General features: G+C 39.5%; 2 long non-coding RNA genes across 4 annotated transcripts in view; one reads left to right on the top strand and one right to left on the bottom strand.

Annotated features, from left to right (window-relative positions):
* LOC144286757 (uncharacterized) overlaps nt 1-18,297 on the top strand; it is a 123,329-nt gene extending 105,032 nt beyond the window's left edge. The window contains exon 13 of the long non-coding RNA XR_013354709.1: nt 17,508-18,297. This is a non-coding gene — a long non-coding RNA (uncharacterized LOC144286757). The remainder of the gene's footprint in view (nt 1-17,507) is intronic.
* LOC144286758 (uncharacterized) overlaps nt 1-24,802 on the bottom strand; it is a 180,153-nt gene that overhangs the window by 52,989 nt on the left and 102,362 nt on the right. The window lies entirely within an intron of this gene.

Genomic DNA, 24,802 nt, shown 5'->3' with positions numbered 1-24,802 from the left:
GTGGAATACTGTTTGGAAATAATATGTATGATAAAGGACTGACCCAGTCTACAATGTGGATGAAACTTGAAAGCATTATGCTAAGTGAAATGAGCCAGGCACAAAAGACCACATGCAGCGTGATACCACATTCATGAAATATCCAGAAAATACAAATTTAGAGAGAGACACAGACACACACACAAAGATGAGTGGTTGGTTACTTGGGGCTGGGGCAAAAACAGGAATTAACGGTAAAGGGGCAAAGTGATCTTATTGGGGTGATAGAAATGATCTAAATTAGTGACCTATCCTTTAACTGCATATATTTGCTAAAAATCATTGAATTACACACTTACAATGGGGCTGAGGACTGCAGTGGGTTTTCTGTGCAGGTGTTCTAATATGGTTTCAGTATGGAGAGGGAGGCTGCCCTCACATCTAGGCAAGAGACTTGCTAGGTGTTAGTCCATTCTGCGTCTCTGAGCCACCTGCTCCCACTATGAAACCTTTATGACCAATAAAAACAGGAAGTAGGCCATTCCTGGAGCTCAGGTTTTATATTTTCCTGCCCCAAAGGACAACATAAAATCCATGTTAACCTTAGATTTTATATACTTCAGGTGTTCAAAACAGGGTACGGTGTGACGCAGGGAACTTGAAAGGGGGGCATTTGACCTTGGCATCCTGAAATCAGGTGTGGGCAGAAGAAAACAAGACACCTGGTAATTAAAGCAAACCCAAGGCCAGATGAATAATAAATACAGCAGAGACACGGAGGGGGAAGTGTCACCGGTGAAGGCCAGCAGTGGGTTTTGATGGGTAACCCATCATACCTGACGGAAACCGCGTATGTTAACATTCAGATGAAATCTGAAAAATTAAAATCATTCTACTTTCACTCTGTGTTTATTATGGCAACAATTTTGGAATCACTTTCTTGATGATAAGTAAGTCTTAAAGCAGCAACACGCCGTGCGTGTCAGTTCTGTGGGACACCTGGATAGATGGAGGTATGCAAAAGTATTTTTTTATAATAAATTTATTTTTTATTGGTGTTCACTTTGCCAACATACAGAATAATACCCAGCGCTCATCCCCTCTGCAAAAGTATTAAATGTCATGGGGCCCCTGGGTGGCCCTGTGCCTTTGGCTCAGGTTGTGATCCCAGGGTCCTGGAATCGAGTCCCGCATCGGGCTCCCTGCAGGGAGCCTGCTTCTCCCTCTGCCTATGTCTCTCTGTGTCTGTCATGAATAAATAAAGAAAATATTTTAAAAAGTAATAACAAAATAAATGTCATTGTTCTTTTTAATGACTTGCAGTTTAGTGGAAAACACGACAGCCAAGCCTATACAAAGACAAATAACTGTAATAAAATGGGAGAGCAGATTCTAACATCCAGGGGAATGAGTAGCAGTTCCTAAATGTCTATCAGTTAACTGTCCCTAGATGGTTGCATTTAAATCATTTGGAAAACAAAATACAGCTTTCCATCACTCATGCTAGGCCCTTGCTTCTTGATGTGGTCTCAGCCTTTGCATTACCTGGAAACTTGTTAGAAATGTTAACAATTCCAGTCCTACCCTGAACCCACTGAATCAGAATCTGCATTTTTAATAAGCTCCCGGGGTCATTTGTGTACACACCAAAGTTGAGGAAGTGCTGGTCTGAACTATAGAAGTAGACTATTCCAGGTGTGGGATCCTGGGAACGTGTTTTTTTGAAAAGCTCCCCAGTGGGTTCTGGGATCTAATCATTGAGGGGAAGGTAGTTGCTCATTGGAAGCTTGGGGCAGCTCAGAGGCCCCATACACAAGTGGGCTGGAGATGGGTCTGGATGGTAGGTGAGGAGTGGGAAATGAAGATAGTTCTGCATAAGCAAGGGTGTGGGGGCATCACTGATTGTTCCCTGGAAAGCGAACACTCCTGTGGCCTCCTCATCCTCTCTGTGCCCATTTCTGCTTTGCTAGAAATGTTTAGACACACACATGCAACTTTTTTCTTTTTCTCTTGTTTTAAAGATTTTATTTATCTATGAGAGAGAGAGAGAGGGAGAGAACAAGCACAAGCTGGGAGAGGAGGGGAAAGCAGAGGGAGAAGCAGACTCCCCTTTGAGCAAGGAGCCTGATTCTGGCTCAATCCCACAACTCTGAGATCACCACCTGAGCTGAAGGCAGATGTTTCACTGACTGAGCCACCCAGGTGCCCCATGCATCTTTTTTCTTAACAGAAAAATAATTGTTCCTGTTCTGGGTTGTAGCGATCCTTCCAATTGCCCCATTTGTTGTTAGATTCTATTCCATCTGCTTTTCCTCTAAGACCTTGCCCCAACAATGACCCCCTTCTTCCCATATCTTCAGCCTTTCCTTCTCTACAGGCTCCTTCCCCTCAGTTATAAACATGAGCAAATTTCTGCCATTCCAAACAAAACCCACCTTTGACCTCACATCTCCCTCCGGCTACTGCCTGTCACGCTCCTATCCTCCACAGCTTTGAGAAAACGAAAACTAAGGTTTTTTTGGTTGGTTGGTTGGTTTTACAAAAATGATACATCCTCATTATGTAAAATAGAAAAGAAAATAAAGACGGAAAGAGAAGCTATGACCATAAGATCAATAGCTAAAGATGTTAGTGATCAACTTATATGTACTCCTAACACATTTCTACTCACAAAAGTACTTTAAAGGCATAAAATGTATCCTGAGTTCACACTGTTTTATGACGTGAATGTTGACTTTTTAATATTGTACGCCTTGAAGCTCGTTCAATGACATTGTATTAATTTACAATGTCATCCTTAGTGGCTGTAGTGTGTTCAATGGTATAGCTGAATATTATCTTTTTTTTTTTAAGATTTTATTTATTTATTTGACAGAGAGAGAGTGCAAGCAGGGGGAATGGCAGGCAGAGGAAGAGGGAGAAGTAGACTCCCCACTGAGCAGGGAGCCCGACATGGGGCTTGATCCCAGGACCCTGAGATCATGACCTGACCCACCCAGGTGGCCCTGGAAACTATCTTCAACTTGCAAAGCCTGTGTTTCTCCGGATGCACACACATCCTCCTTGACACCCTCTCCTACTCTTGCACCTGCTTATTAGAGCCTTTTCCCACCCCTACCTGCCAAAGGATGCTACATAAACCAGGGTGTGAGGAGGAGCAAGATGGCAGAAGAGCAGGGTCCCCAAATCACCTGTCTCCACCAAATTACCTAGAAAACCTTCCAATCATCCTGAAAACCTATGAATTCGGCCTGAGAATTAAAGAGAGACCAGCTGGAATGCTACAGTGAGAAGAGTTCGCGCTTCTATCAAGGTAGGAAGACGGGGGAAAAAGAAGTAAAGAAACAAAGGCCTCCAAGGGGGAGGGGCCCCGCGGGGAGCCGGGCTGAGGCCGGGGCGAGTGTCCCCAGGACAGGAGAGCCCCGTCCCGGAGACGCAGGAGCTGCACCGACCTTCCCGGGGGAAAGGGGCTCGCAGGGAGTTGGAGCAGGACCCAGGAGGGCGGGGATGCCCTCGGGCTCCCCGGGACAGTAACAGGGACCTGACCCCGGGAGAGTGCGCCGAGCTCCCTAAGGGCTGCAGCGCGGGCGGCGGGACCGGCGGGACCCGGAGCAGCTGAAGGGGCTCGGGCGGCGGCTCCGCGGAGGGGGCTACGCGGCCCCGGGAGCAGCGCGGAGGGGCTCGGGCGGAGGAAGAGGCTCCGTGCGGAGGGGGCTGCGCGGCCCGGGAGCGCGAATCCACCAGCGCAGGCTCCGGAGCACAGGGCGCCGGGACACAGCCCAGGATCCCGCCTCCCCCGGGACAGGCAGAGGCCGGGAGGGCCCAGGACAGCGAGGACGCTCCTGCCCCAGCTGAGCAGATCAGCGGCCCCGCCCGGAGCCTCCAGGCCCTGCAGACGGAGTTCCTGCCGGAGCTGAATCCAGGTTTCCAGAGCTGCCCCGCCACTGGGGCTGTTCCTCCTGCGGCCTCACGGGGTGAACAACCCCCACTGAGCCCTGCACCAGGCAGGGGCACAGCAGCTCCCCCAACTGCTAACACCTGAAAATCAGCACAACAGGCCCCTCCCCCAGAAGATCAGCTAGACTGACAACTTCCAGGAGAAGCCAAGGGACTTAAAGAACACAGAATCAGAAGATACTCCCCGGTGGTTCTTTTTTTTTTTTTTTTTTTTTTGTTTTGCTTTTTGATTTGTTTCCTTCCCCCACCCCCCCTTTTTTTTCTCCTTTCTTTTTCTTTCTCTTTTTCTTCTTTTTTTTTTCTTTCGTTTTTTTTCTCTTCCCTTTTTTTTCTCTTTCTCTTTTCTTTCCTTCTTTCTCTCCTCTCTTTTTCTCTTTTTCCCATTACAACTTGCTTTTGGCCACTCTGCACTGAGCAAAATGACTAGAAGGAAAACCTCACCTCAAAAGAAAGAATCAGAAACAGTCCTCTCTCCCACAGAGTTACAAAATCTGGATTACAATTCAATGTCAGAAAGCCAATTCAGAAGCACTATTATACAGCTACTGGTGGCTCTAGAAAAAAGTATAAAAGACTCAAGAGACTTCATGACTGCAGAATTTAGAGCTAATCAGGCAAAAATTAAAAATCAATTGAATGAGATGCAATCCAAACTAGAAGTCCTAACGACGAGGGTTAACGAGGTGGAAGAACGAGTGAGTGACATAGAAGACAAGTTGATGGCAAAGAGGGAAACTGAGGAAAAAAGAGACAAACAATTAAAAGACCATGAAGATAGATTAAGGGAAATAAACGACAGCCTGAGAAAGAAAAACCTACGTTTAATTGGGGTTCCCGAGGGCGCCGAAAGGGCCAGAGGGCCAGAATATGTATTTGAACAAATTCTAGCTGAAAACTTTCCTAATCTGGGGAGGGAAACAGGCATTCAGATCCAGGAAATAGAGAGATCCCCCCCTAAAATCAATAAAAACCGTTCAACACCTCGACATGTAATAGTGAAGCTTGCAAATTCCAAAGATAAAGAGAAGATCCTTAAAGCAGCAAGAGACAAGAAATCCCTGACTTTTATGGGGAGGAGTATTAGGGTAACAGCAGACCTCTCCACAGAGACCTGGCAGGCCAGAAAGGGCTGGCAGGATATATTCAGGGTCCTAAATGAGAAGAACATGCAACCAAGAATACTTTATCCAGCAAGGCTCTCATTCGAAATGGAAGGAGAGATAAAGAGCTTCCAAGACAGGCAGCAACTAAAAGAATATGTGACCTCCAAACCAGCTCTGCAAGAAATTTTAAGGGGGACTCTTAAAATTCCCCTTTAAGAAGAAGTTCAGTGGAACAGTCCACAAAAACAAGGACTGAATAGATATCATGATGACACTAAACTCATATCTCTCAATAGTAACTCTGAATGTGAACGGGCTTACTGACCCCATCAAAAGGCGCAGGGTTTCAGACTGGATAAAAAAGCAGGACCCATCTATTTGCTGTCTACAAGGGACTCATTTTAGACAGAAGGACACCTACAGCCTGAAAATAAAAGGTTGGAGAACCATTTACCATTCGAATGGTCCTCAAAAGAAAGCAGGGGTAGCCATCCTTATATCGGATAAACTAAAATTTACCCCAAAGACTGTAGTGAGAGATGAAGAGGGACACTATATCATACTTAAAGGATCTATTCAACAAGAGGACTTAACAATCCTCAATATATATGCCCCGAATGTGGGAGCTGCCAAATATATCAATTATTAACCAAAGTGAAGAAATACTTAGATAATAATACACTTATACTTGGTGACTTCAATCTAGCTCTTTCTATACTCGATAGGTCTTCTAAGCACAACATCTCCAAAGAAACGAGAGCTTTAAATGATACACTGGACCAGATGGATTTCACAGATATCTACAGAACTTTACATCCAAACTCAACTGAATACACATTCTTCTCAAGCGCACATGGAACTTTCTCCAGAATAGACCACATATTGGGTCACAAATCGGGTCTGAACCGATACCAAAAGATTGGGATTGTCCCCTGCATATTCTCAGACCATAATGCCTTGAAATTAGAACTAAATCACAACAAGAAGTTTGGAAGGACCTCAAACACGTGGAGGTTAAGGACCATCCTGCTAAAAGATAAAAGGGTCAACCAGGAAATTAAGGAAGAATTAAAAAGATTCATGGAAACTAATGAGAATGAAGATACAACCGTTCAAAATCTTTGGGATGCAGCAAAAGCAGTCCTAAGGGGGAAATACATCGCAATACAAGCATCCATTCAAAAACTGGAAAGAACTCAAATACAAAAGCTAACCTTACACATAAAGGAGCTAGAGAAAAAACAGCAAATAGATCCTACACCCAAGAGAAGAAGGGAGTTAATAAAGATTCGAGCAGAACTCAACGAAATCGAGACCAGAAGAACTGTGGAACAGATCAACAAAACCAGGAGTTGGTTCTTTGAAAGAATTAACAAGATAGATAAACCATTAGCCAGCCTTATTAAAAAGAAGAGAGAGAAGACTCAAATTAATAAAATCATGAATGAGAAAGGAGAGATCACTACCAACACCAAGGAAATACAAACGATTTTAAAAACATATTATGAACAGCTATACGCCAATAAATTAGGCAATCTAGAAGAAATGGACGCATTCCTGGAAAGCCCAAACTACCAAAACTGGAACAGGAAGAAATAGAAAACCTTAACAGGCCAATAACCAGGGAGGAAATTGAAGCAGTCATCAAAAACCTCCCAAGACACAAGAGTCCAGGGCCAGATGGCTTCCCAGGGGAATTTTATCAAACGTTTAAAGAAGAAACCATACCTATTCTCCTAAAGCTGTTTGGAAAGATAGAAAGAGATGGAGTACTTCCAAATTCGTTCTATGAGGCCAGCATCACCTTAATTCCAAAACCAGACAAAGACCCCGCCAAAAAGGAGAATTACAGACCAATATCCCTGATGAACATGGATGCAAAAATTCTCAACAAGATACTGGCCAATAGGATCCAACAGTACATTAAAAAAATTATTCACCATGACCAAGTAGGATTTATCCCTGGGACACAAGGCTGGTTCAACACCCGTAAAACAATCAATGTGATTCATCATATCAGCAAGAGAAAAACCAAGAACCATATGATCCTCTCATTGGATGCAGAGAAAGCATTTGACAAAATACAGCATCCATTCCTGATCAAAACTCTTCAGAGTGTAGGGATCGAGGGAACATTCCTCGACATCTTAAAAGCCATCTATGAAAAGCCCACAGCAAATATCATTCTCAATGGGGAAGCACTGGGAGCCTTTCCCCTAAGATCAGGAACAAGACAGGGATGTCCACTCTCACCACTGCTGTTCAACATAGTACTGGAAGTCCTAGCCTCAGCAATCAGACAACAAAAAGACATTAAAGGCATTCAAATTGGCAAAGAAGAAGTCAAACTCTCCCTCTTCGCCGATGACATGATACTCTACATAGAAAACCCAAAAGTCTCCACCCCAAGATTGCTGGAACTCATACAGCAATTCGGTAGCGTGGCAGGATACAAAATCAATGCCCAGAAGTCAGTGGCATTTCTATACACTAACAATGAGACTGAAGAAAGAGAAATTAAGGAGTCAATCCCATTTACAATTGCACCCAAAAGCATAAGATACCTAGGAATAAACCTCACCAAAGATGTAAAGGATCTATACCCTCAAAACTATAGAACACTTCTGAAAGAAATTGAGGAAGACACAAAGAGATGGAAAAATATTCCATGCTCATGGATTGGCAGAATTAATATTGTGAAAATGTCAATGTTACCCAGGGCAATAGACACGTTTAATGCAATCCCTATCAAAATACCATGGACTTTCTTCAGAGAGTTAGAACAAATTATTTTAAGATTTGTGTGGAATCAGAAAAGACCCCGAATAGCCAGGGGAATTTTAAAAAAGAAAACCATATCTGGGGGCATCACAATGCCAGATTTCAGGTTGTACTACAAAGCTGTGGTCATCAAGACAGTGTGGTACTGGCACAAAAACAGACACATAGATCAGTGGAACAGAATAGAGAATCCAGAAGTGGACCCTGAACTTTATGGGCAACTAATATTCGATAAAGGAGGAAAGACTATCCATTGGAAGAAAGACAGTCTCTTCAATAAATGGTGCTGGGAAAATTGGACATCCACATGCAGAAGAATGAAACTAGACCACTCTCTTTCACCATACACAAAGATAAACTCAAAATGGATGAAAGATCTAAATGTGAGACAAGATTCCATCAAAATCCTAGAGAAGAACACAGGCAACACCCTTTTTGAACTCGGCCATAGTAACTTCTTGCAAGATACATCCATGAAGGCAAAAGAAACAAAAGCAAAAATGAACTATTGGGACTTCATCAAGATAAGAAGCTTTTGCACAGCAAAGGATACAGTCAACAAAACTCAAAGACAACCTACAGAATGGGAGAAGATATTTGCAAATGACATATCAGATAAAGGGCTAGTTTCCAAGATCTATAAAGAACTTCTTAAACTCAACACCAAAGAAACAAACAATCCAATCATGAAATGGGCAAAAGACATGAACAGAAATCTCACGGAGGAAGACATAGACATGGCCAACAAGCACATGAGAAAATGCTCTGCATCACTTGCCATCAGGGAAATACAAATCAAAACCACAATGAGATACCACCTCACACCAGTGAGAATGGGGAAAATTAACAAGGCAGGAAACAACAAATGTTGGAGAGGATGCGGAGAAAAGGGAACCCTCATACACTGTTGGTGGGAATGTGAACTGGTGCAGCCACTCTGGAAAACTGTGTGGAGGTTCCTCAAACAGTTAAAAATATACCTGCCCTACGACCCAGCAATTGCACTGTTGGGGATTTACCCCAAAGATACAAATGCAATGAAACGCCGGGACACCTGCACCCCGATGTTTATAGCAGCAATGGCCACGATAGCCAAGCTGTGGAAGCAGCCTCGGTGTCCAACGAAAGATGAATGGATAAAGAAGATGTGGTTTATGTATACAATGGAATATTACTCAGCTATTAGAAATGACAAATACCCACCATTTGCTTCAACGTGGATGGAACTGGAGGGTATTATGCTGAGTGAAGTAAGCCAGTCGGAGAAGGACAAACATTATATGTTCTCATTCATTTGGGGAATATAAATAATAGTGAAAGGAAAATAAGGGAAGGGGGAAGAAATGTGTGGGAAATATCAGAAAGGGAGACAGAACGTAAAGACTGCTAACTCTGGGAAACGAACTAGGGGTGGTGGAAGGGGAGGAGGGCGGGGGGTGGGAGTGAATGGGTGACAGCACTGGGCACTGGGTGTTATTCTGTATGTTAGTAAATTGAACACCAATAAAAAATAAATTAAAAAAAAATAAACTACAAAATGCAAAATACAAAAAAATAAAAATAAAAAAAATAAACCAGGGTGAGTCTTCCTCACCTGGGTTTTTTACTGAGGAAATGAAGACCGAATTTTAAAAACAGACTTTCATGACCCATGGTAGAGGCACTAAAGATTCTAGAAAGAAAAGCTTTGTGCTTAATGGTTTGCAGGGATCTGGGAAGATTTGTGCCACAACTGTGGGTACACAGGTCACCATGACTAGGATTCACAAGGTAGAAAGGGGAGTTGGAAATGATCGGGGTTGCGTTTGGCACCTTTTGAGGTAAATCTAGGGATAGAAGAGATGGAGAGATCCTTGATTCTATGATCTGAGAGTAGAGGGGAACTGGGCTCTGTGTTCCTAAAGGCCCAGCACCACCATGACATGGAGGGTGGAGCAGAAATGGGAGTGGTAGAGGCCACAAAGCTTTCTATGGCCCCAGACTGGCTTTGGAGGGGAGTCAGGTTTACCTGTGATTTTACAAAGGACACGGGGATTAGATGAGCAAGAAAGTGCTAGAGAACTGAAAGGGCTGAAGCCAAGGGCACATCACATGGGGGGTCTGCATGGGGGTAGCAGCCAGACCCGCAGGCATGTGGGCATCTCGGGAGAGGCTGGGTGGAGGGGCAAGCACAGCCACAAGTCAGGCTGATGGATACATATGGGAATTCGAGCATGAGCAAATGCTGACCTGCTTTTCACCTTCACCCCTTCCCGCCTCTCTCAGCCCGTTTGCCTGAAGCACTCTGCAACTTAGAAATTTCCTGAATAAATTATTTTCTTCTTGAAAGAAGAAAAAAAAAACTGAGAAAAATACATCCCGAGGAGTGGCTTTTAAGAGTTGTACTTGCCTATTGACAAGATTCTACCATAATTTATTTAACTTATTTAACTTGTCTTGGAAGGTTTTCTTTGCTCCCAGAAAGTCATTGTTGTAAACAAGGCCTAGCCAAGCCTCTTCATTCATTCTCTCCATTGCTGGCCTTCCTTTATTTTTCAAGCTGGAGCAACTTATTTTTTATTCTCTCTAGGCTAAGAAAACTACTCTTAGGAAGGCAATCAATGAACTCCACCTTGTCAAATACAATGAACTACGATCTCTCCATATTTGGCATTGATTCCCCATTTGATGCTGGTTTATATTCCCTCGTTCCAAAATTCTTATCTCTCTTGAATTTCTCAGTATAATTCTTTTATTTCTTCTACTTGTCTGACTTTTTTTTCTTAGTTTCCTTCTCTATCTCCTCTTCCTCCAAAACTCACTTAAATATTGATGCTTTTCAAATTACCCTTCTCCTTGTTTCATTCTTATTTTCCATTTTGTTCATATGGGTTCTCAGTCAATGTCACATATTTGGCTGTCTCCTAAATATGGTCACTCTTCAATCTTCATCTCCTATCTGAAATTTTCACTAGATTTCTTTATTGATGGGATCTTCTTAAGGATGATAATCCATCCGACCATCCATCCAACTACCCATCCAACCATCCATCTATCCATCTATCCATCTATCCAACCATTCATCCCCCATCCATCCATCCATCCATCCATCCATCCATCCATCCAACCATCTATTCATTTGCCCATTACGTTCGTTTTTCCATTTAACATTTATTGAGTGCCAACTGAATGCCTGCCAGATACTGGTTTAGGACAAAACAGACAAAAATATCTGTGCTTAAAAGCCTTTCACTTTTTAGTTCAGTATGATAGAGAGCAAACATAACAGGCAAAAATTGCATTTTTCAGTCAACAACTCTGAAATCATGCTATCTTCCTTTCTATACCTATGATCCTTCCACAAACTGCCATAACAGTGAGTGGTATGATTACCCATTAGCTTTTGCATGTTACAATCAACCTCAATTCCTCTTGCACTTTGCTTTAGGAAGCAGTATAGTTTAGTGGTTAAGAGTCTGGGCTAGATTGTCCCATAGACCTTGGTTCAAATTTTGTCACTTACCAAAACTATGTGATTTTGGTCAAGTTACTTAACCTCTCTAAGTTTGTTATATATATAAAAAAGGAAGAAGAAGAAGAAGAAGAAGAAGAAGAAGAAGAAGAAGAAGAAGAAGAAGAAGAAGAAGAATCCTACTTCACAGGATTGTTTGAGTGTGGGTGAAATAATATATAGTTATTGTTCCTACCTCTCTGTAATAACTCATTAAATAGTAGCTATTGTTCTTTTACTAGTATTTACCCAATTGGTGAATGAGCCTTGCAGATTTTATTTTCTAAACCTGCACTCTTCAAAATGGAAGCCACAAATGCATATGGCAGTTAAGCACTTGAAATAGTTTACCAAAATTGAGATGTGCCATAAATTTAAAATACATACTGGGTTTCAAAATAGTACCAAAAAAAAGTAAAGAATATAAACTGTCTCAGGAAAATTTTTATATTGATTATATGTCACACGATAATATTTTTGGTGTATTGGGTTAGATATTATTAAAATTAATTTCATATGTTTGTCTTATATTTTAAATGTGGGTATTCAAAAATTTAAACTTACATATGTGGCTGTCCCTTTATTTCTACTCTACGGTGTTCTCAACATTTCTCAGTACTGTTCCTCTGCTTTGTGTACCCATGGGCCTTATCATTTCTCTTCTCTGTTATTGCAGTAGTGTTCTACTAGCCTCTGTGTTCCTTCTCCCTCTGAACTTTTAAATCTACCATCTACACTGTTGCCTGACTGATGTTTCTAAAATGTTAGAAAACCTTTTTCTGCTACCTGGAGGATAATTCCAGTCTCCTCATCTTGGCATACAGAGCTCCCAGGGAGCTTAGTTTCTATCTCTCTAGACTTTCCTTGGATTCTTTCTCACTTTCCCCATGGGATCCAGCTGCCCAAAGCTATTCATGCTTCTATGCTTTTGTACATAGCTTTCTTCTACCTGAAAGCAACCTTGTCTACCCAAAGAATTCCTCCTTTATCCTCAAGAACCACCTTGTCACCTGCGTGAAGTTTCCATCACCTCTTCTTCTAGGTTTGTTTACAGTGTAGCCCCTCTCATTCTCTTTCTCAGTTACTCACTACTCTTTTTGGACTTTGAGTTTCTTAAGAACTGGGATTGTGATTTATTAACTGTCTGTACCACCATATGTATCAGAATATCTGTAACATATTGAGTCTGCAAAATATTTAAAGATAGAAAGAATACATTAGGGGCTTATTTAAAAAATGAGCAAGCACACCATAAAAACAACTAAACATTCAATATTGTTTATTTGTATATGTCCATATGTATTTGGAAAAAGAACCATGTCTGAGACATACCAATTGCCTAAGTAAATAATATAACATCTTTCCCAAAGATGATGAGTGCATTTTATATCAGAAGTAGTATTCGAATTAACAGCCAAGTTTGATTTTCCATTCCCTAGTTCAGCTAATGGAAACTATTGTAAATAATATACATACCTCTTGAAACAGGCAATTCTTTAATAGAAACTCTAGAACTTGACCAATTTACTCTTTGGCATGATCCTATCTTTTCTAAATTAAAACACACACACACACATATACACAGTAATTACTTATCCTTGTTGGAAGTTCTATTATTGTATGATTTCCACTATGAAACTCTCATGAGTGACTCTGTCCATAAGGCCCTGAGGTACAGTCTTTGAAAGTTTGCAAGACTCTTTCCTTCCGAGGTATTGTCTCCATAGATTGTCTCTTGTCTGACAGAAACCTGGCCTGGGAAATGCCCTTCCCCGTTGGGAGAGCATTGAAACCACTATCAGGTGCTAATGATTTCTGAACCAGACAAAAACAACTGAGAGACGTGAACACAGATTTCTGTGCTGTCATCCCCTTCCTGGTGATTTATTAACTGGAAGGCACTGCTTGCTTTCAAAGACGGAGAAGTTAGGGAAGGTCTACACTCATCTTTGCAATTTCTTAAGATCCTAAAAACAGATATAATAGTATACTGACCTAATTTTCCAGGCGAGGGTTACCCAATAGGTCAGTCAGCTAATTCCAGATTTTGATGTACTGTGAAAAAGTATGGTCATTGGATCACGAAGTCAGCTGGGGGGGAGGAGAGGAGTTGGCCCTTAAGGGGAAGATAGATGACAGATGACATCATCATTGGCAGTGGCCTTGCTTGCCTTTGGGGACCGAAGTTTCATAAATTATCGCAGATTAATGTTTGTGCAGCACGAGTTGTATAGAGGCAAAAAGATATGATGCACTTTGTAAGAATTACTAGTACTCGGAAAGAATTTACCACAAAAAAAAAAAAAAAGATATTTCTGTTTAAATGAGTCTAAAATCATAGTACAGATCCAGTCCATTTTAAAACTGATTATTGTGACATATCAAGGCCAGAATTTTATTATAATTAGTATTGTTATTGGTGATTAAATATTGTGCCAATAGATCAGAATAAATATAATTTCTTTTTCATTAAAGACTGCCAGTTTCACATTTAACCTTGTTGTTAAAAAAAATTCTGTATAAATGTAACTTAATTGGCTGGCTATTATAGGCAAGGGTGGTCTTTTGTCTGTAAGTGGCTACATAATAAATATTTTAGGCATTGTAGGCCATAGAGTCTCTGTAGCAGTTGTTCACCTCTGTTCTTGTACCATGAAAGAAACCATACACAATATATAAATGAAAACATGGCTATGTTCCAATAAAACCTTATTGACAAAGGGAGGAAAAAATAAACAGGCAGCAGGCTGGACTCAGCTCACAGCAAAAGTTTGCTGATCCCTCTGCTGTAGTATCACAACAGTATAATATCTCCTAGATATACCTTCATTTACGCGACCACTCTCTTCTTACATTTAGATTATTCTCCAAATCTCCTTACTCTAATAAAAAAGCTTTAAACAGATGTCTCTATGATTAAAACTTTCTCTGCATTTCCAAAGTTGCCCTTAGAATAGATTCCTAGAAGTGGAATTTCTAGGTCAAAAGCTATAAATACTTTTAAGACTTTCTATTCTTTTGCCACTTGTGGGAAGTGTGAATTGGTGTGTCATCTCTGGAAAACAGTTTGGCAATGCTTAATTGATGCCTCCCCGAGATCTCACTAGTTCTAAATATGATCATTAGTAAAGGCAAAGAAAGATAGCTGGGTGGATTTTATGTTTAAAAGAAAAAGAAAGAAAGGTATTATCCATTTGCTTTTATTCTACTACGAAGTTTTCATTTATATCTTGGCCCATTTGTTTCTTTTCTTTCTCTTTCTCTTAATTTTATCTTTTCCTTTCCAATTTTACTTCTGTTAGATATATTTTAGGTGGTAAAAATCTAGGAGCACAGATTCTAGAATCAGATTGCTCAGACTCAGACTCTGACTGCCACTTCCTGGGTGCGTAACCTTACTTACCTTATGTTGTTGCTCTGAGAAAGGAAAGTAAAACGCTTTATACATTTATACTTAACAAATAGTAAATCTTCAATGAATACTACCTATGACAATGATAATTCAAGCACAATTCTTTCTTTAGTTAAATGCTCATTGTGTGTCTGGTAATCAAATGCATTGTCTTATAACTTCATTATGGTTTAATTTAAAAAATGTCCCTCAGTGTTTTTAGCTGTAAGTTATGAAGACAGGCTCTAAATTGATTGGTTTTCCAAATAGCTGGCCAATTATTCCAATTTTTTTATTGAATAGTACATTCCTTTTTCATTAGTTTGAGCTGTGACCTTTATCAAATATTTTGCTTTTTCTCATTTTAGTGTCTGCCTCTGGGAAACCTAGTGTCTTAAATTTATCTGTTGGTTTATTCTGGCTTTTTCACCATTGACTTAATAATTGTGACTCTGTAACATTTTAACACTTGATAATGCGACTAACTTGCATTACTCTCATCAACCAGGTTTTTTTTCTTAGACATTCTCAAAAGTGTATTCATCCTCCCAGTTGTATTTTTAGCCATGTTGTCAATTTCCAACAAGAATTGCAGTTAGGTGAATTCGGATCAGAAGTACATGCTACTTATAGAATAATTTGAGAATTGACATTGTTATAATAAGCATTCTTCCCATCCTGGAGCATAATGTATATTCCTGTTTATTCCATTTTTCTTTTATATTTTTCTTGTTAAAAAAAAGATTTAATTTATTTTTGAGAGAGAGGGAGAGCACACAAGGGGGAGGGGCAGAAAGAGAAGGAGAGGGAGGGACAAGCAGACTCCTTACTGAGCATAGAGTGGAAGCCGGGCTCAATCTCAAGTCCCTGAGATCATGACCTGAACTAAAATCAAGAGTCAGATGCTTAACTGACTGAGCCACCCAGGCACCCCTCTTCTTTTATGTTTTTCAATAGAATTGTGCCACTCCCCTTACCATGTAAAAATAATGTTTATTATAAATTAATTGTGTGCAAGGCATTGCTCTAAGGACTTGCCATGTATTAGTATTTTTAACTCCTAAGACTATAAGAGAAAGTTTATCATTATCCCCATTTAACAGTGGTGACATTGAGAAACATGGAGGGTGGGTAATGTGTCCCTGATCACCGTATGCCCAAAGTCAGAACCAGAATCTATCTCCAAAAGCCCATGTTCTTAGAATCTGTGGTATACTCATCACGTACATTAAATGTTAAGAAAAATTTTAGATATATTATAGTATTGTGGCTGTGTGAATGAGACCCTTTTCCCCAAAAAATATTCCTTTTAATTGGTTACTGCTAACATAGAGAAGAAAAATAATTGCCTATTATTGATAAGCCCTTACAATTTGTAAGCAAAAATCTACTTCGAAAGACTTAAACAAAACCCAGAAAACTGGATGCAGATTGTATTTCAAGGAAAAAAGAAAGCAAGCTAAAATTGAGATGTTTCCACTAACAAACTTAGTTTTGTTGTTGTATTTTTTCCCCTGCAAATTGGGAAAAGAACAATTTGAGTGTTATAGCAGAATATCTTGGTTAGTTTGAGGGGGAAAAAACTGTCTTCAGAATAGAGTTGGAGAAACATGACCAGTGATAATTCTATGTTGTGAAAAGATCCATGAACACCCAAGAGATGAAATTTGAGTTTTCTTGCAAGTTAGCAGTCTTTTCTGTAGCTTCCTTGAGATTTTTTGCTCTGCTCTCCATAAGAAGAAATTAGTAAGATAGTACTGGCTTTTAAATATTTCACTACATCTACTAGAGTTTTTCATTCTCTCAATACCTTGTCCTTCCTGAATGTTATAATATCTGTCTGTACCACTTTATGGACAAATTATACAACTCTATGCCCCTCTGACATATATGTGTGCTGCTATACAGGTGTGAAGAAGTGTAATCAACTGTTGTCAATCAAATAATAGGCTATTCAGAACAATTAAAACATCAACCATTTGGAAATAATCTTGCCAGAAAATTTCCTGACAGTTTGCTATTGCTACATGAATGTCACTCTCAGGAAAAGGAGATGATTTCTGATTTGAGGTTAGAGCTTTAGAAGACAAAGATCCCTACACAACCAAACAAACTATAAGAACATGTGGTTTTCTAGAATGCAAGGTGATCCATCGGCCCATCAATCTCATTCATGGGACAAGAGTTCTCTCTCCAATCCTGGCTGCTACACTGATAGGTTAAGAGTGAAGTGGATTATGTTATATCCAGGAGCTACAATGAGAAAGACACAATATGGACAAATCTGACAAATCACCTTCCTTGAACTCCAGAAAATTTATGTATGATTATGTTGTTAAATATAAATCCATCAGCCAAATCGAATGGCACTTGCTATTTGTTGTTGCTACTTCATTTGTTCTCCTTCATCCTCATCTTTGCTCTTTATAAAGCATTTTATAAAATATTTGCTTTTTATAGAATTTCCCCATAAACCCAGCATTTTCTTCTTTTTTCATAGGATTCCTCTTCTACTATACTTGACTTTCCTTGTATCACTTATCTTTCCCCACTAAAATGTAATACTTCACAGAGCGGGGAGTGCATCTATTTTTTGGCATATTCACAGAGCCTAAAAGAGCATGGGGCATTTGGTAGGTGTTCAATAAATATATGTTGGATGGATAATACAACATTGCTTGGAAATTAGGAGTGAATTGTCTTTTTCTCTTTCAAGGTTTTTCTGAGTAGAGGGATCTGTGCTTAACTAGTATTTGATGCATTAATTACTCCAAAAATATCTTATTTGGGCTTTTTATGTCCTAAGCCCTCTGATAGGTTCTCCGAAAGATTTAGAGAAAGATGAAGCCATGGGTCTTGTCATGGAGATTCTTCTACTCTATGAGCAAAGATAAACCTGTAAAACTGTGAGTACGTAACAATATGGTAAGTGTTAAAATAAAAAAACAAAAACAAAAAACCTTAGGAACAAATAGTTGGCCCATAATTAGCAGCCATGATACAGAGACAATCCTTCCAGAAATGGTGGATGATTAAACCAAGCACCAAAATATAGATAGGAACTTCCTAGGATTCTGAAATGGTAGAGGACATTATGAGATTTTTCAGAGGTATGAGGGTGTTAAAAAGCACAGTCTGTTAGTCTCCATGAATCTGGGATTCTGGGCAATCCATACACTTGAACCTGTAAGTCAACCTGAGGCTCAAAATGAACCACAGACTCTCTACCAGTTACACAGCTGTCCCCAGGCTGTGTTGGCAAAAGGGGTGTGAATCTCCAGAGCGAGCCAATGATGAAGTGCTAAGATGCCCTCAGGTTTTTCTCTAATGCTTCTATCCAATAGGAGTTTCTCCTCAAATATTTGGTGACCATGTGGTTTGGCTGAAGGGAAGAAGGTTTATGAACATAGCATAATATTGGCGTCAGAATGTCCTAGATATCTGGGTCCTAAGGGACTGACTGGGCTGGACATCAAACCAAGATTCTGATAAAAGGAGATAACAGAGATTGGCCAAAGCAGGGAAGGTGCTTTCTTAGCCTGAGTCAGAGGTAGCAAGAGAAGCTTAAGAAGCAGCTAGCTCAAGAAGTTTTGAGCCCATGAGTAGGTAAGTCAAAACTTTAAACTTCAGTAATTTGTAACAGTAGAAAATATTTTTTTCTATTGCATTAAGTTAATGCTGTCGTCTTTGATCTAGCTGGTTCTGCTCTGAGGATATTGCCTTTAATATTGTCTCTAAAATTAATGTTAATAAGAATTATTTAATGATAATTTAATTTTTATAATCATTTATTTAATGTTGAACTATATTGCAATTAAAGATCATTTGGGATCTTTTCATTTCACACATGAAAAAAACTGAGCCTCAAAGAGAAGAAATGTTTTCTTTTGAGTAACACAATTAGTCAAGGTTTGTGATGGGAATAAGTATCTTGACTTTTAAGCAGATAAGTTTGAATTCTAAGTCCTGTACTCCTTATTTGTGTGAATTTAGATAAATTACTTTATATTCTGAGCCTCAGGCTTCTCATCTGTGAAACGGGAGTTAGAGGCCAGGGAGATAAGAGAAATTATATTTGTAAGTTCTCTAGCCCAGGGCCTTTCTCAGTCCAAACAGGAAGTAAATGTCAGCTGATGTTATAAGTGCCTCAAATCACAGTTTGGGTTTTGCTCTGAAGATGTAGTCTGGTATTGCAAACCTGCATTTTGGATTCTATAACCATAGATGGGAACTCTCTAAGTGAATTTCAGCTGGATTTCTGTCTTGATGGTTTTGACATAAAATAAACACTCATGTTCCCTTGTCTTTTGAATGGCAAAGAAGACAGTATAGTTAATTGCTTTTCAAAATCTAGTGATGCTTCTTCCCACCGTTTCAGATCATCAGTCAAACAGTGATAACATGTATTAAGCTTTGTGATCGGCAAGAGAGTAAGATACACCTTGGAAACCATTACAATGAGGTATTACTTCATACCTGTTAAGATGTCAATTACCAAAAAGACAAGAGATAACAAGTGTTGGCGAGGATGTGATGATGATGTGGAGGATGCAGGCACTCTTGTATCTCATTAATGGGAATGTTAGTTAGTATGTGCAATGTGAGAAACAGTATGGTGGTCTCTCAAAAAATTAAAACTAGAACTACCATACGACCCAGCCATCCCACTTCTAGGTATATATCCAAAGGAATTGAAATTGGAATCTTGTAGACATAATAGGCACATAATATGGAGTTTTTATCTCTCAGACTTGTGCAGATGAGCCTCCAGCAATTATCAAAAACAGTTCAGATTTTTCTACCCTGGCACTGGTTCCCATAGAAGTTTCTGCTCTTGTAACTTGTGACTCTCTGCATTTCCCTGTATGTGCCTTCAATTTTGGTGGTAGCAATTTGCCCTGGTGGATCTAAGAAGAGTTGTTGATTTTTTAGCTTGATCAATTTCTTATTTGTCGTTAGGATGATGGGACAATTTCCACATCAACATGCCAGACAAGACCCATCAGTCTTAAATTAAACATTTTATATTCTTTAATGAGGGAAACATTCTAGAAATACAAGACTATGATATAGCGTATATGTCTGCTGCTTTTAAATTACCAGACTTGGGAGCTCATTCTTTGATTCTAATCATTTTCCAGGTTATCATCTGATAAAGGAGTTAATTAATCATGTTATTAGCAATAAGTTCCCAGATGCACCTATGCAGAGTAGATCATTTTAAATGGTTAATTCCTAAAGACAAGGATGAAAAGAGGAAAGACTATTTGGAAAATAAAGGTTTCTAGATAATTTAAGTCAACAGAAACAGACCTTGAATATTCTACCTAAATCTCCAAGTCATCCCTAGTCTTCAACCTAAATTTATTTGAATTAAAGTTCAAATTTTGTCTCCTCAAGAGACCCTTCATATGAGCTTTGGTAAATTTTCAATTATGTATCAGCCCACAGTGCTTACTATGAAAGGGGAGTGCGCACAATGCTCCTTTTCAGTCCCTTTAGTTTAGAAGAGTTTTGCAAAAGGAATTAAAGGGACATGAGTGGAATAGCATTTAAGGAATCAGAGCATAATACATCAAACCAAGTAAGTGAGGTCTGTGGAGCTACTATTTGTTTTTGGTAGATTTACCATTACTATCCTTTAGTGATGGAATCTATTATTTTTCCAAAGTCTCTCAGACAGTCACTTTTTTGTCTGGATATATTTAGGTCCTAATATTGCAGAAGACCTGGTAATGTGCTGGTAAGAAACAGAGCTCAGGAAGTCCACTTCTCCTAAACTTTTTTTTTTTTTTAAATTTATTTATCCATGAGAGACACACAGAGAGAGGCAAAGACATGGGCAGAAGAAGAAGTAGGCTCCCTGCAGGGAGCTGGATGTGGGACTCAATCCTGGGACCCCAGGATCACAACCTGAGCCCAAGGCAGACAACCACTGAGCCAACCAGGCATTCCCTTCTCCTAAAACTCTAAAAGTGTTTCTTAATTTGCAGAAGATTTCTGGAGTTGTAAGCCCTAGATTCATGGCTTCCTCTTAGTTAACAAGACTCTTAGTTAACAAGACCTTGAGGCAAATACTTGACACTTTTTTCTTAAATGCAACACTCGGGGAAGCCAGTGTATCAGTCAAGTTTCGCCTTTACCTTGCCAGAGGCAGATTTCTTCAGATTTGAGATGTGTTCTCTAAGTTTTCACTGCTGAATTTGCTGGGCCATGCATGTGGAGAAGCTAAAGCAAAACAAAACAAAACAGAAATCCTTTTTTATATTATACGCAAGGCCTTTTGGCAGTACTGGAGCCTTGATTTATAATTTGGCAATTAAATTTTCTTTTGTACTTGGAGAAAATTTTAGACATGGTTTCACAGTGTCCCTCCACCCATTGGTGTCAAAAGACTTAAAAACAATTATTATGTAAGCTTCAAAGGTGTGAAGGCCATTTCATCTGGGGGTTTTGTTTCTCTTTTCCAGCTGACTCTCTGGAAGGCACATTTCTTCTCCAGGGGCAAGTCTCTTGTTGCTGGGTATCACATGCATGGGGGAGCTTTGAAACTGAATCTGTGGACTTCTCCTTCCTACCTCCAAGCCCTCTGACCTCTGCTGCGTTTTTCTTTCCCAGAAATTCTTGTGAAAATGGGAATGAGTGACTTTGAAAATCTAGACTATCCAGTTCAATCATCTTGATCACTACCACAAATCATGGCTGCAGTGGGAAATGTTATTTAAGATATATTAGCCTATATTCTAAAGGAAATTTAGTCATTTATTTAAAAAAATTATCTTCAAAAGTATCTAATGACTGTGAACAACCATTGATTTACTTGTCATTCTGTTTCTCTGTCTGAGTCCCCACATTGAGTTCACTTGCCTTCAAAACACATTAATTTTGAACAGGGTTGATGAAGGACAAAGGTCATTTTTAACAGACTAGAAAATGTGGATTCTCTCAGAGCAGCGCAGCCACACCAAAGTATGAAGCTGCATGTCTGGGTGAAGAGACTCACTGAGGAACTGAGAGCAAGCTAGAAAAAAAATGCACCCAAAGGCAAGCAGATTTGCTCTTAGCAAACAGGAAGCCTGTTGTTGCCTTTCCTTCAGACTATAGGAAAAAGAGTAAATAAGATCAGACTGAGGAAGCAATTCGTATCTCATGGTGCCTACCTACTCTGTGATAAAGAGTAGTAGTAAAGAGAGCAAAATAACACAGGCCATATTTTTCTTCAGGGTCAAGGCATTCTTTGACATGAAGGTCATTTATTCATTCACTTTTATGTTTATTTAAGAAGTCAATATGAAATGCCTACTATGAAGTTACCGTGGAGAGTTAAAGACACAGAGGAGGGTGGGCAGCGGCAGCCAAAATGATGGGGACAAGGCCTTGAGAGGTTTCCAGTATGATGGGGAAGGGCACTGTGCATATACATAATCATAATTTGTAGTGACAAGTGTGATCAAAAAGCCTTGGACAATGTGGTATGGAAGGACTCGCGTAGCCTGAGAGGAAGGGAGGATTTACTGAAGATGCATGGGCCTTGGATAGGTCACTGGTATAGGATATCTAGCTGTTCTAGGCTTTAAACTTTCTTGATTAGACAAATAAAACCAATCCATTTTCATACTACAGTTGTGAATGGCCCTGTAAGCAAGTCAGGGGTAGGATTGAGCAGCTGAGGCTTGAAATGCAAAAGCAGGAGACAGGAGGTGGTGTGGGGCTTTCATGGTCAAAGGTGCCCTGAGTTTTGGTCTCTGGTGGTCTAGGTTAATCAGGTGGTATAAAGGGGAGTCCGTTTGTCAAACTGTACCCATTGCCCTTCAGAAGTGGGCAGTTTACCTAACAAACCATCATGTACATCCAGGACTTCCTCTTCTTTTTTTTTATTTTTTATTTTATTTTATTTTATTTTTTTAGGACTTCCTCTTCTTGTTATGCTTCTTAGAGGTATAAAATGTGGACGTTCCCACCTCAGTGGTTACTGCTACGTGTGTGTGCACGTGTGTGTGTGTATGTGTGTGTGTTATAATTCTATCTAGACCTTAGCCAGGAGCTTGGAGAGTTTAGAAGGGAGCACCAAGCAGGGGAAAATGAAAAACAAGATGGAAAAGTTCATTTGAAAAGGAAAGGGAGAAAAGGGCCAGCTCTCTAGTGTAGAGCAGATTCTGTTTCCTTGATCCTCCATGCTTACTTCTTCCCCAGATTTGTATTGCTTGGTCCTGATGACTTATGGAACCCACCTTCCTGGAGTGTCATTGGTCAAAGTACTATACATTGGCAGAGAACAAAACTGAAAGGCAGCTGGAGTGAAACCAGATTATGCCTATGAAATGGTAGCTTGGGACAAAATTCTATGTTTGGTTTTCTGACATTTTGCTCTGATGATCCTGAATAATAGATAATAGACGGTATAGACAGAATTTGACCAAAAAAAAAAAAAGAAATTCTAAGTGGGTCTTGCGTGCTTTAATGGGTTAACATATGAGAGTCCTTTGTATTTTTAAGACAACCTTGATGTGTAGATTTCAAAAGATTGTAACTAATGTCTGATTATAAAAACACTATCACTTCTTGAGGCGCCTGGGTGACTCAGTTGATTAAGCCTGGACTCTTGATTTCAGGTCATGATCTCAGGGTCTTGAGATAAGCCCCATGTGGGCTCCATGCTCAAGATTCTCTATCTGTCTGCCCATCCCCCTGGCTCTGTCTCTCTCCCCATCTCTAAAAATAAATAAAATAAAATAAAATAAAATAAAATAAAATAAAATAAAATAAAATAAAATAAAATAAAATAAAATAATAAAATAAAAACCACTATCACTTCTGATTGAACTTAAGTAATTACTTTGACTTGTAAATATTAAGTGTGTGCCTTACTTTCAAGGTGACAATAAGTTACTTATTTATTTGTAGTTGTTTGTTACTTATTTATTTAAAACTGTTTATTTTTTACTGTTAGGATATTGACGTGGCTAAGTCTTTAAGGTTTTCCACAATGGTGGCTGTTATTTTTGTTTAATGATTAAGGAAGGTGTCCCGTGACCAGGCAAATCAGATTTTCTATGGCAGTCTGCCTATGTGCCTTTATATGCTTTTCAATAAAGGCAATCCATTAAAAGGATAATCAAATTTTGTTTATTTGGAAATAAACTCATAAATCAAAAACATATTCCCCTGGACCATATATCCTGATTTTTTTCCCACAAAATTTGGTCATTTTACCCATGATTCTAATAACATGAAAGGGCATAGCTTGGAAAATAGAAAGTTAAAGGAAACTTTCTAGTGAGATTTAAAACGTGAAGTGGATATCGTTTAAATGGAAGTGAGCCTCTGGGGGAAGTCACTTAACAAACAGATGGTTAAGCATTAAGTCTCATTAAAGACTGAGTAAAGCTGGGTAACTCCTATAGATTTTGAAGTGAGGATGATCATATCCTCTTCAACTCTATAATTCGTTGTCTTTACTGAGATTTTGTCAAATTCTTGAATTTCATCTTGCTCATTATCATATCGAATGAAAATCCCATTTGGTTAATCCCAGAGAACCAGTTTGCAACCTTCTCTTTCCACAATCCCATTGTGGTTTGGGTGTTTAGAACATTCAGGAACTTGCAGATCAGTATCAGTTTCAAGGGCTTAAGTAATTTCAGGAAATGAATGAAGTGCCCCATCTGACCTCCAGTATGTGTGTCTGGTTCAAGAGAGCCTGGTGTTTTCTCAGGATGACCCTGACAATCACTTTTGTGACAGTGTGAGCCCTATTCTAACAGTCAGAGGAAGGCACATATTTTTTAATGAAGTAGTGAGAGTTCAAGGGGGAAAAAAGTGACTAACGCAACGTATTAGACCACTGTTGATGAAGAGGAGTCCTGAAAAAGAGTTTGGTATATGCTACTTCCTATTTACTTTTCAAGAGAATTGCAACATCCAAGACAGTTAACATTCAATCAATGGCTGGGTTCTGCCAATGTGCATTTTCCTTCTTTCTAGAATACCCTGCAGAAATCTGTTTTCATTCAAGAGGAAATTTCTCATTTAGATGAAAGAGGCTGACAAGTTCACTTCTGCCCCAAGTGCCATAATGCAAAAGCCCAAGTAGAAGAGGAA

This window comes from Canis aureus, chromosome 16 (genome assembly GCF_053574225.1).
Source record: "Canis aureus isolate CA01 chromosome 16, VMU_Caureus_v.1.0, whole genome shotgun sequence".
Taxonomy (NCBI): Eukaryota; Metazoa; Chordata; class Mammalia; order Carnivora; family Canidae; genus Canis; species Canis aureus.
This window is presented reverse-complemented; position numbering and strand designations above follow the sequence as displayed.